At 40.9% G+C, this 12,035-nt stretch overlaps 1 protein-coding gene across 3 annotated transcripts in view; it reads left to right on the forward strand.

The window, feature by feature from the left end:
• LOC133490224 (astrotactin-2-like) overlaps nucleotides 1–12,035 on the forward strand; it is a 286,520-nt gene that overhangs the window by 41,448 nt on the left and 233,037 nt on the right. The window lies entirely within an intron of this gene.

Below are 12,035 nucleotides of genomic sequence, written 5' to 3' on the forward strand. Positions count from 1 at the left end.
TTTAAGCCACCCACTGTTACTGCTACACCTAGGCTGAGTTTTGTGAAGCAGTGAGTCACCTCCCCCCATCATGCTGGGGTCGTTCGTCTCTGAAAATATGATTGCTTTTCTGTCGCAAGTGCTCGGTTCTGCAGCCGAGCAGCTGTTGCTTAGATTGACCACACTCGGTGCTGTGGTGGGGATTGGGTGTGGGACTCCATGATAAGGCGGGAGTGGCCTCTGGTTAGCAGAAATGAAAGAATCCACAAGATGAGTCGGATTTCTATGGAGTTTTTTCTGCGGTACATCAGACATCGCAGCTTTTAAGCCACTTAAAATAGTCTTCTCTTATAAATGTACGACTTGGATACATAGGCTTCTTTCAGGAGTTGACATCATACTTTGGCTTGTGAGGGTGCAGAAAATAGGTACCTTTCCTCTGTCTCGGGAAAAAATAGAAAAGAAAATTAACAGACAACTTAAAACATTTTTAAAAATATTCCACAAATAATACAATAATATGAAACAAGTATAACTTTTTTATCTTTTTTTATGTGTCATAAACCAGACAAAATCATAACAAAGCAATACAATCAAAGCCATACAACTCAGAGAATTTTTTTTTTTTTTCAAAAATTGAGAACTTTTCCCTAACTATAAGATCACACTATAATGCTAAGGATTTTAGGATGTTAAATAAAAAAAATAATAACAGATGAGTCTTCTCGAACTACAGTCTCTTGAACTAACCCTTAAATTATTGCCTACTCCAAACCCTTCCAAAAGAAAGACAAGTCGCATTGACTTTCAGTTATCTTCTTCATTGCTGCGGTCCTCAAGATCCTGTCGAGGATAATTGCCACCTATCGCTGATCACTAACACCAATCTCAACGATGTTTCATGACATCATCTGTTTTGGACTGTTTTACAATTAACCGTAGGCAATACAGTTGAATGTTGTCATATTTTACGCGCACTTTAAAGCACGATCAAAACTAAAATTTCACTGAGTATGTGAAATCAAGCTTCAAAATGGTCAACTGAGACATTCTTTCATCTTCCAGTTGCTAGGGGCGTGTCGCTGAGAGCACTGAAAATCCCGCCTCCCGTGGCCAATGTTTCATGGCCAATTGCACGCTATACTGGTAGAAGTGGGTTTATGAACAAGGAAGTTGCAATTCCGCCACTGCAGAGAAATAAGGGTGCTTGCCACATCGTTGTATGATCCTTGTGCTGTCACGAGGATACTTTTTAGCCCCGCCTGCAAAATCAGGAAAATTTAGAAGATGGAAAAGATTTTTAAGCCATATCTCAACAGTTCAGTACTCTGTTGTTCTCAGTCTTTGCACAGGTTTTCAGCACTTCCAACATATTGAATTTATTTAGAAACGAAACACGCATTTACGTTTTGTGGATCTTTAAATGGAGATGACGCTAGCTGCAGTAAAATGAATATGGCACTGATTGGTTTCTGGAATAAAACCGTTCTTTTCCATGAGTTTTACAGGTGTTTGGTTTTGCATGGTTAGACAATGCAACATCGAACGATGCCATAAAAGGCAGTTTGCTAGTAGGCGTGGCTCTATTTTTACCTAAACGGCGCTTGTGGCGTTGCGCTTGAACTTGTCACTTAATCCAGGTTGGCAAACTGTAGATGTAAAGAATGAAACGCATGCTGGTGAAAAAATAGCCTCCTTGTACGGTGGGTGGAAACAACATGACACTGTCAAAAATGACTGACATTTTGAGAATTGTCAATACGAAGCCAGAATGAAATTCTCCAAAACTTTGTACTCTTGCTTTATATTTCCAGCTCCCTATTCTGACCTCTCTGTCACTGTCACTGCTTTCTTGATGAATTCGTCACTTTGCCTCCTCCTCATCAAATGAATTATTGAAACTTCACTTGCCTTCTGTGCTGTCAGGAGTCAGCGCTATAGGCAGACTCACCCTGCAAAAAGACGTTATGCCATGTATGTAATGACACGCCGCAGAGTGCCCTCGGGGTGCCAGCCTTCATGCCGGTAAACGTCGATGACGTGGGCTTGTTGCCAAGCTGACAAACTGTCACAGAGCTGTCAGCCTTGAACAATCACCGAGCGTGTCAGTGCTATGATCACCTTTTACGCGGAGGAACATCAGCCTACTGGGAACCGGAGTTGTTGTGTGTGGGCGGGCAGGGAAGTGTGCACGCATGCATGCGAACCACAGCGATTCGTCATGTCGAGAGCCCACGCCGACTGTCGATCAGAACACTCGAGGCGGCGGGACCTCAATCTTGACAGTTTTTCAACATGCCCTCTGATTACGCCTGACAATCCGGGCTGATCTCTGATTTGATCCTAAGAGAAATGTGGAGTAAATGGTCTAAATTTGAAACACTCTACATCCCGGTGAGACCAGGAGAAGGGCACTTATGAAGGTCAATGTGAAATAAAAGACTCCTCTAGGTTTAAGGAAAACTGACCTTCTTTTGAAGTTGCAACCTTACAGAGTTGCCAGAGGATTTCTGTATTTCTTTTTATGCCCTCCATATAATGCAGAAATAGGCATAGTAATCGATTAATCACTCGTCAAGAATTGATCAATTGCAAAATTGATTCTCAGTTAAATGCAACTAGCAACATGGCTGCAACAAGCAGAGGCACCAATGATTCACTTGCTTGCTGTCTAAAGAAAAATAGGAACGCCTTAAAAAAATATATTATTTTGTAAAAGTATTACTTTTTTACGGATTTAAAAGATGCATTTGAATCCATCCATCCATTTTCTGTACCGCTTATCCTCACCAGGGTCGCGGGTGGGCTGGAGCCTATCCCAGCTCTCTTCAAGCGGGAGGCAGGGTGCACCCTGAACTGGTCGCCAGCCAATCGCAGGGCACATATAAACAAACAACTACTCGCATTCACACTTACGGGCAATTTAGAGTCTTCAATCAACCTACCATGTATGTTTTTGGGATGTGGGAGGAAACCGGAGTGCCCGGCGAAAACCCATGCAGGCACGGGGAGAACTTGCAAATTTCACACAGGCGAGGTTGGGATTTGAACCCCAGTCCACAGAACTGTCAGGCAGATGTGCTAAGCAGTCGTCCACCGTGCCGCCATGCATTTTAATATTATGCTAAAACTTTTTTTGAGAAAAAAAACATCCATAAAAAGGCCAATTTACCACTCCAGCTTTCAGTTAGCAAGCTAATGATGGCTACACTGAAAATGCCTCTTCACCGGATGCCTCAATTTACAGACCAGCTTGGTGACATTTTTTTAAGCTCCCAAAAAATTAGGAAATAAAAAAGCGATGGATTGACTTTTTAAAGACACACGCAGATGGCGAGCTGAACATCATCATCACCAGCTGACTCTGCAGAGCGCATTTTACGACGGATAGTTTTGTAAACTTTCACCAGAGACATGGCTTCGTGGGTAACTTGATACCAGTGAATGGGGGAGTGTTGACTGTCTATCTACCTGGGCTTCGTCGTACCGTGCCGCTGTCCTCTTTTGTAAAATAATTAAGGAAACAATCTTGTCTTTATTGGGTTTTGTTTTCTTTAATACAAAGAGCTATTTACATGATATAAGCAAAAAGGGACTGAGGGAGAGGAGAGGGAGCGGGAGATGGCCAGCTGTCCTCATGGTCTTTGGAAGACCCCTGAGGAGGTAGCCTGAGTAAAGAAGACACTACAGCAGATCAATTAGGATTTTACATTGTGCACCATTTCAGGCTAGTAAGACAGGCTTTAATGGTTACATGGCAACAGTTAGTATGCTAACATATATCCAGATACCAACTTTTTTAAAGTTTGATTTATTAAAAAAATGGAGCTCCTCATTTTTCAAACCACTGAGCCAAAAACACATGGAGCAACTGCTTCCATTGTCCTTTGAAACAAAGCAAGTAAGGAATAGATGTAACAAGCTTGGACATAATCCTTGAAAAAAGCCTTCTTAGCGCTGCTAAGTCCTCAGTGTGGGCACAGGACATATTCCTGAGTCAAACACATTTTGTCAGCATAACTCAAATTTGAAGAGTTGATCTCATAAGCTCTTTAATCTTTACTTTTTAGTCTTTTTAAGTTCAGAGCATAATGGATAGTTTTTTTTCTTTTCTTACCATTCTCTAGCTATAAGGAAAACAATTACAATAACAAACAGACATCAGTGCTGGTCAGGAGAACATCTGAAATTTGTGATCAAATATAAATGTGTAACAAGATGGCAACTTGAGTACAGAAAGCGCTTAGGCAGCACAATAACAATTTAATATCATACCCTGTGGTGAAACACTGAATTAAAAAAAAGGAAAACATGCTAAATCTTAACATTGCAACATGAAGTAATATGCAATTTGATCCAGAAAGTGCTTTTGAAGACCAATAAGGATTTTGTCATACCGTCTAGTTACTGATAGTTTGAGCTTGTTCTAGATATTGTTTGAAATGAGAATTTGATAAATGCTAACATGGTGACACTGCTACCATATAGGTAGATGATTGCCTGAGTACATAGAGTGTTTAGGGCTGGCCGATTTGGCAGTAATAATCATCACAATTTATTTTTTCACATCATCTGTTCTCGATTATTATCACGATTTGTTTACAATGTTTTAAAACTAGCTGGTTTTAAAGCATCTGTACTGAAAACTAAAGATTGGCCGCAGCCGTAGTGTGAGAGGAGGGAGCATGCTGTGACAATGAGAGAGATTGCATGATTTTCGAAGACGAAAAATATGGCGGCGCCCTTTGCACAGTCTTAAAAAAAAACAGCTACTACAAGATAAAATTTCTCTTTTCACGTCTTTTTCAATGGCGGATGGTCGCTTCGTTCTTTTCTTTTTTCCCCTCACCAGCTTCGCGAGCAGCGGTAATTTACAGAGAGCCACTTGCTATACGCGCAGCTACATTAACACCAGCTTGTGTCGACATGGAGGATCCCACCCAACCTGTCGAACTGCCGCTGAAGAGGAAAAAAGCTGATTCTTCCACCTCAACTGATCTCAATTAGCTCCCCGTATGCTCTCCTCAATCTGTGATAATCCAGATTTCGAAATTAATAATATACCGCCTTCATTTTAGTACATGGGAACAACATGGAATTAGCCACCTACAACAACTATTTAACAATAATGTTTTTAGGACATGTGATGAACTGTTCCAAGAATTCCAAATAACAGCCAGAAACTTTCTTCAATACAATAAATTAAAAGCAGCAATAAAAAAAAGAATACCAACACTCCAGAGCACCCTCGAACTGCCGGAGTTTGTCAAGCAAATAATGAAGCTTCTCCTGCAAAGTAAAATAAATCTTTCAAAAGTTTATAAATTAATTTCATATACTAAATAGATGCACTTACCAATCACCAAATGGGAAGAAGACCTTACTGCTACAAATAACTCATGAATATGCAAATCGCATGTGTATCTCCTCACATATACTCTCGTCTTGTAGACTTTTATAATTCACATAATTAATGGCACCACACTTCAGTTGTACAGTCGGGTTCACGACCCTTGTCCTGCATGCTTCTTCTCCTGTCCTTGTCCTGTTCTATCTTGTCCTGTCCTTCCTTCACAGGGTGTAGCACTACAGCCCCATGCAACACTCATATTTAATGCTTAAAAACTCCACTGTGACACAGTAAAACTGTTCCGGCCTGAAAGGGACACAGATTTTCTATTCTGCTTGACCTAACAGTCGAACAGGACAAAATAAATAAATAAATAAAAAAAGAAAACTAAAGAAGCTAGAGAGTAGTTCAAAATTTTATTAATTCCTTTTGTTAACAACACTCCTCATAGGAAGTACTGTATTTAAAACAGTGACCCCAATTTGAGATTAGCACACTAAGCATCCATCCATCCATTCTCTACACTGCTAATCCTATATAGGGTCATGGGGCACTGGAGCCCATCCCAGTTGACTTCGGGTGAAAGGCAGACTACACCACGAAGTGGTCGCCAGTCAGTCGCAGGGCACATATAGAGACAGACAACCATTCAGACTCACATTCACACCGTCACTGAGGGGGAGCTGAACCCACGCTGTCTGCACCGAAGACAGGAGAATGTACCACTACACCATCAGTGACTGGATGCTAAGGGAATAAGGAAGATAAAATAAACATAGAAAAATATGAGAACAATTTTCATTCAACAGTACAACAAATGTAGAAAATTATAACAACAGTGCACTAGTTTGAAGTCTTGAGTATTTTTGGAGGAACAAGATAAAAAATAAACAAACTATCCCCTCTGGGATCATGAAGACACTTTGCATTGGAAACATTGTCCTTCTCCAGTTATGATGCCACATACAGTACCCTGTTGACATTATTGCTACTTTCAAATGTGCATTATCTTTAATAACAATACAGATTAACTAGATTTACCATTTTACAAACCATCTAAATAATGATGATGGAGTGGTTGCTTCGGTCTGGTGGCCTCCCCGCTAGCTGTGGCTAACTGCTAATGTTACTTGTGCTGGCAACGAGTGACAGGCTGTATTGACTGCTGTATTTTTATGCTTTTCACATAATCACTTGGGCGTGGTACTTAAACACAGTGTTGCCTGTTTTTGAGGGCGCTGACATACCTTGCATGTCGCCTTGTTCCATGTCACTTTGGAGCCACTGCCACACAACTGATGTTGGAAACTCGCAGAGCGGTCCGCCGCCTCCATCATCAGTCCAGAGCTGGGGCGAAGAGTGGCCGAGGCGGTGCTCCGTGTGACGAGGGCTGAGTCGGAACCGGGAGTTTCGATTTCGCTATGGGTCGGGCCAGCTGAGGAGGCGCGGTTTCTCTTTACTGCACAACTTGCAAACGGAAACGGAGCAGGAAAAGGCCGACTCTAATTGGCGGTTGTCATGCACATTCCCGCCATTTTAGATCGAGGAAATACACACACCTGCTCACTGAGATCGAGTGTAAATTTATCATGACCTTCGATCTCAATTATATACTGTATACTGTATAATGAAAATACTTTTGGATTGAATTAAATTCTAACATGCTAACATAAAGCAAGATACCAATTGAATGAAGAGTATGCCAAGGCAGAGATCGAAGCCCATAATAACAACTAGTTTAAGTCCTTTGTGTAAACACAGGAACAGTGCATTACATTTATTTTTTTATCTTCTTTTATGGTGCCATCTGTGTGGTGGTATTTTGGTGCATGTGGGAGGAGAAGTCCTCCCACAGACAAAGCTGTTCCAACAGCGGAATTTTCTGACTTACACAGCTGGACGTTTTATTTTGAAGGGTTAAATACTCAGGTCAGAACAGTGACAGAAAAAAGACAAACATGTTTTCAGGCAGTCACTGATGGTGTAGTGGTACACTTGCCTGACTTTGGTGCGGGCAGTGTGGGTTCAGTTCCCACTCAGTGACGGTGTGAATGTGAGGGCGAATGGTTGTCCGTGTCTATATGTGCCCTGTGACTGACTGGCGACCAGTTCAGGGTGTAGTCCGCCTTTCGCCCGAAGGGATAGGCTCCAGCGTCCCGTGACCCTAACCAGGATAAGTGGTGTTGAAATGGATGGATGGATGTTTTCAGGTGTCAATATCAAAGGTATACGATATTTTTATTTATGTTAGTTATTTTTACGTTTTACATTACTTTAGATGAAGCTGCTTTCGCTTAGTAGTGCACACTGGAAAGTAAAAAGAAAAAGAGTGAGACCAGTTTCACCAATCAATTTAAAAGTCGGTGGACATGTCAATAACAGGATGCACAAAAAGGTCTCAAAGACCCATGCATGAGATTAGACAGGAAGTCGGACATTTTGGGCAAATTTCAGGGTTTGTACTTGAACCAACTCCTGTTAGGGACTTGGGGCCCTTGAACTTCAATCAAAAGCAGCTATCCTAACCGTGACAGATAGGCCACAATAAATTGGATTATTTTATTTTTTTTTGCTTACACCATCTAATGTGGACATAGTATACCGTCCAAGTTTGATGATCGTTTTGATTCTCCATGATAAAGGAGTTTCATCTCTGCTTGCAGCTTTATTTGTTTTTGTGCCTTAATGGTAATCAGAGTGTAAAATCCTTTTTACAAAGTATTTTCAACTGATTTTGATCCTTCTATCAGTTTTCTATACTCCTTGTCCTACTTATGGTCCTCTGGAGATTCAAACCCAGATCTCCTGACTGGTAGGCATGCATGCTGATTTTGCCCATCTGATTTCCTTTACCGACTATCCATGAATTCTAAATGATCGACTTGCCAACCAAGTATTCCAAGAAAAGTTCACTAATGCATTCCTGTAGCTTGTCCTTGGACTCAAGCTGGTTAACACAGATACCCACCCTCACACACACACGCATGCACACTCCCACACAAGCAACGCACACACACACACACACACACACACACACACAGAGCAATGCAAATATACACATTAATAATGGCCCTGCTAATGAATTACAAGCAGGCCGCGAGGCCACACGCACTTTGTATCCCAGTGACATCTGGCTCACAGCCCAGTGACTGGACTCAGAAATACAAGGACACACTTACACACACGTATTTTTGTATTTAAATAGCACTCATACTGAAGTTCCACCATCACCGTGTCCAAACATATATAAAACAGCAGTGTTGGTGCAATTGGATCAACTGCAAACCTTAGCTTTTTTAATCCTTTTTGATTTGGAAGAAATTATCGAGTTATTTAAAGCCTTAGGGGATTTGACAAGAGTGTTAAAGTTATAAGGCACGGGTACATCTCACTGACATAAAGTGCTTCTTTTTAATGAGGGGTGGGCGAATGACCAATCGGCGTGTCGTCAGTCCCGCCAATTGAACGCAGGAGAAAAAAGCAGCTCTGCCGCCGGGGGTTTCATGTTTTAAGATCTTCACAGGCCACAAAATGTTATCATACGCTGTAGTCAGCAAAAGCACGGAAGGTCTAGCAGGTTTATTGCGGTGGTAGAAAGTGCACCTTCTAAGAATTACAGGGGGAAAAAGGTGATTCAATACTAAAATAACCACCCAATAAATCCATAATGCTTCTCATATTGTTTTCATTTGACGCAGAAGTAATGTAAATCTATTACTTCGGTTTTTGGAAATATTACAAGTTACAACAGAATTGCCAATTAAAAAAAAAGGTAAGTTGAACTTGACCCAAATATTTTCCACCTTTGAAGGTAGTATCAAAAGCCCATTTTTCACTGCCTGTAAAAGCTGACATTTTCCTGCTGCTTCTATGGTGTTGCTATTCTGTTAAAAACGACAGATTCACGGCATGGAGGGTCGACCCGGGGACTGGGATGGCACATGTTAGAAAAGCCCCCTTTTCAGTGCCTGTAAAAGCAAGCCTTTTTCCTGTTTCAATGTACGGCACTAGCACGGAATAGGGGGTGAGGTCTGCTTGGCAATTTTCCACCTTTGGTGGTAGTATCAGAAGCCTGATTTACACTCCCTTTAAAAGACAGTATTTTCCATCATTTTCTGTCTTCGTTCTCTGTATAAATGGGAAAGACATGCAATGGAGGTTATGGGCTGGATCTGGAGATTTTCCTTGTTGGATGTACAGTTTGTAATGTCAGAGCCTGCGTATACTGTGAAACCCATTTAACAGTACTTGTCGAAGCCATCATCAGATGCCCATTTTACAGTACTTGTGGAAGATGACAATCATGACATCTTTCTGCCTTTTCGCTGTTCTGTACAACAGACAGAATGGGACTAGTATTGAGCTGGAAATTTTCCACCTTCAAAGGTAGTATCAAAAGGGAAATTTTTGTGTCTTTCATCTGTGTCACTGTTTTGTCTTAGTGGTGGGTTTGAGCGGGTAAAAGGGGGTGGTTGGTGAAGTTGACCCGGGAAGTTTAACACCCTACTTTCCTGCCTTTATTGCTGTTATGTACAAACAGTACTCAATGGCGGGTGAAATTTTTTGCATGCGTAGGTAGCATCTGAAGCCAATTTTACACTACCTGTAAAACAGGACATCTACCTACCTTCCTTGTCACTGTTTTGTACAAATGACACTGAAGAAATGGGGGGTTATTTTGACCCAGTAATTTTCCACCTTTGGAGGTAGTATCAGAAGTCCATCCACAACCGAAACTGGCACAGTCATGGCAAAATGTCCGACCTTTGCTGGGCTCTGTAAGCGGCATAGGCAATTAAAGGATACAGGTTTTGGAGGATTTTATTTTATCAACAAATGTTTTAATGGGTTAGTATAATCAATCGGAATATTACAAACTACTATTTCCATACCAGTGCTGTGCTGAGGAGAAAAACAGAGCCATTTTTTGCCTCAATTGTTTCAAGACACCATTAATCCACATAATTGACTGAATCCTTCTGATAAGCTTGGTCATTTTCTGACATAACCCACTCCCACCATGCACCCTACCTGCAGCTCAAGGAAGAACTCAGTTTAGCCTCCCCCGACACCATCGCCCCGAGTCAGTAGGTTAATAACTGACCAAATTCGGCGCCATTTGTCATTTGCTACTTGCCCCGCTGACGGATGTCACAGATGTCTGCTCCCTTGTCACCCGCATGACATCGCATGTCTCCCACCCTGAAGTCCCGCTCGCCGCTACACCTTTACCTCATTGCCCTTTTAGAAAGCTTGAGATTCAAGTGTCATCATGCATAGCTAGATTAGCTGGTGCTCCTGCCTTTGCCATAGTCTGACAATATGATGTATTATTCACTGGGTTATTATCTGTCTGAAGTGAAAAAAGTAACTTTACACCACAACTAAGAAGTTTTGGAGACCCATTGTGTTTTTCGACTGCATGACGAAATTTATCAGGACTAAAGAAGACCCTGCTAGTTTAGTATTTTTGACAGGTCCAGGAGCCTTTTGGGAGGGTTCTGTAGTGCTGCGCTTTTAGTTCTAGGACCTAGAGAACTGTAGCTATAAACAGTTGACAGCAGTTCAGCTGAGCAGTTTTTTTTCTAACCTTAAAAATATTGCCTTTACTGGTGTTAAGGCAAAAATAAAATAAAATAAACAATCCGCACATCCTTGAAATGAAAGGTCTTGATGAAAACTTTTCATGTCCATCACTATATTATGATGTAATAATGAAAAATATATATGTGTTGATTGAAAATGTCCACATCTTGAATATAGAAATTGTACAAAAAAAAAAAACTTGATCTTGATATTTACAAAATTACTTTTGTAGCATTATAACATTTCACTCATTCAGGTAAAGAGCAAAGTTCAGTAAAAAAAAAAAAAAAATCTTAATTGCACCCCCATTTTTTCCCCCAGAAAAGGCAGGCCATTGGGTACATTTTCTTAGAGCATATTGAGTCGGACCTCAAACTAAAAAGGCTTGTTGAGAGCTTTCCATATCTTAAATTATGTGGTCAATATGCCCTCTTATGTTTATCTAATGACCAAAAAAAAAAAAGAAACTGAAATAAATGTCCACCTTTCAATAAACTTATCAGTCCTTACAAAGATACTTGATATTCATTCAAATTAAGTAGGTGGGATTTTAATGTGTTCATTAAAATTAAGTATGTGGCATTATACATTCCGCAGGTCAGAGCGGTTCAAGGTTCAAGTGACATTTGACTTTGACCTTTAGCGGCAAAGCACAAGTTCACTCCAAACCAGGTCAAAATCCAATTTGCAACAACCTCAAATTAAAGTTCTTGGTGAGAGCTTTGTCAATATGTCCTCATATGACCACCAGATATGTTTTAATTTTACTTGAACATTTCTTTTCTCGATCTATTTTCTTTGTCAGTACAGACAAGGCAAGTGACTCGGTACTGCTTTGGCAGTGATGTTCACTAGTTTCTCTTTCGGTTTCCATCACACATCACTTTTCAAAGGTTCCATTTCTTTTAGATGTCTGCTTAATTTGCAGACGCTGGCCCATAGCTAGTGCATTTTTATACTGACTTCACTTGCACAGTGATTAACACAGATAAAACGACAACACTGCATGGAGAGAAGGCGTGTCTGCAACTGCCGCAGACAGATAATTAATTGAGCTTGATACAGCTATTGTTTTCCCATTAGGGGATATTCTTCCTCCTAATGACAAGAACATCAGATA

The sequence above is a fragment of the Phyllopteryx taeniolatus genome, chromosome 15 (assembly GCF_024500385.1).
Source record: "Phyllopteryx taeniolatus isolate TA_2022b chromosome 15, UOR_Ptae_1.2, whole genome shotgun sequence".
Taxonomy (NCBI): Eukaryota; Metazoa; Chordata; class Actinopteri; order Syngnathiformes; family Syngnathidae; genus Phyllopteryx; species Phyllopteryx taeniolatus.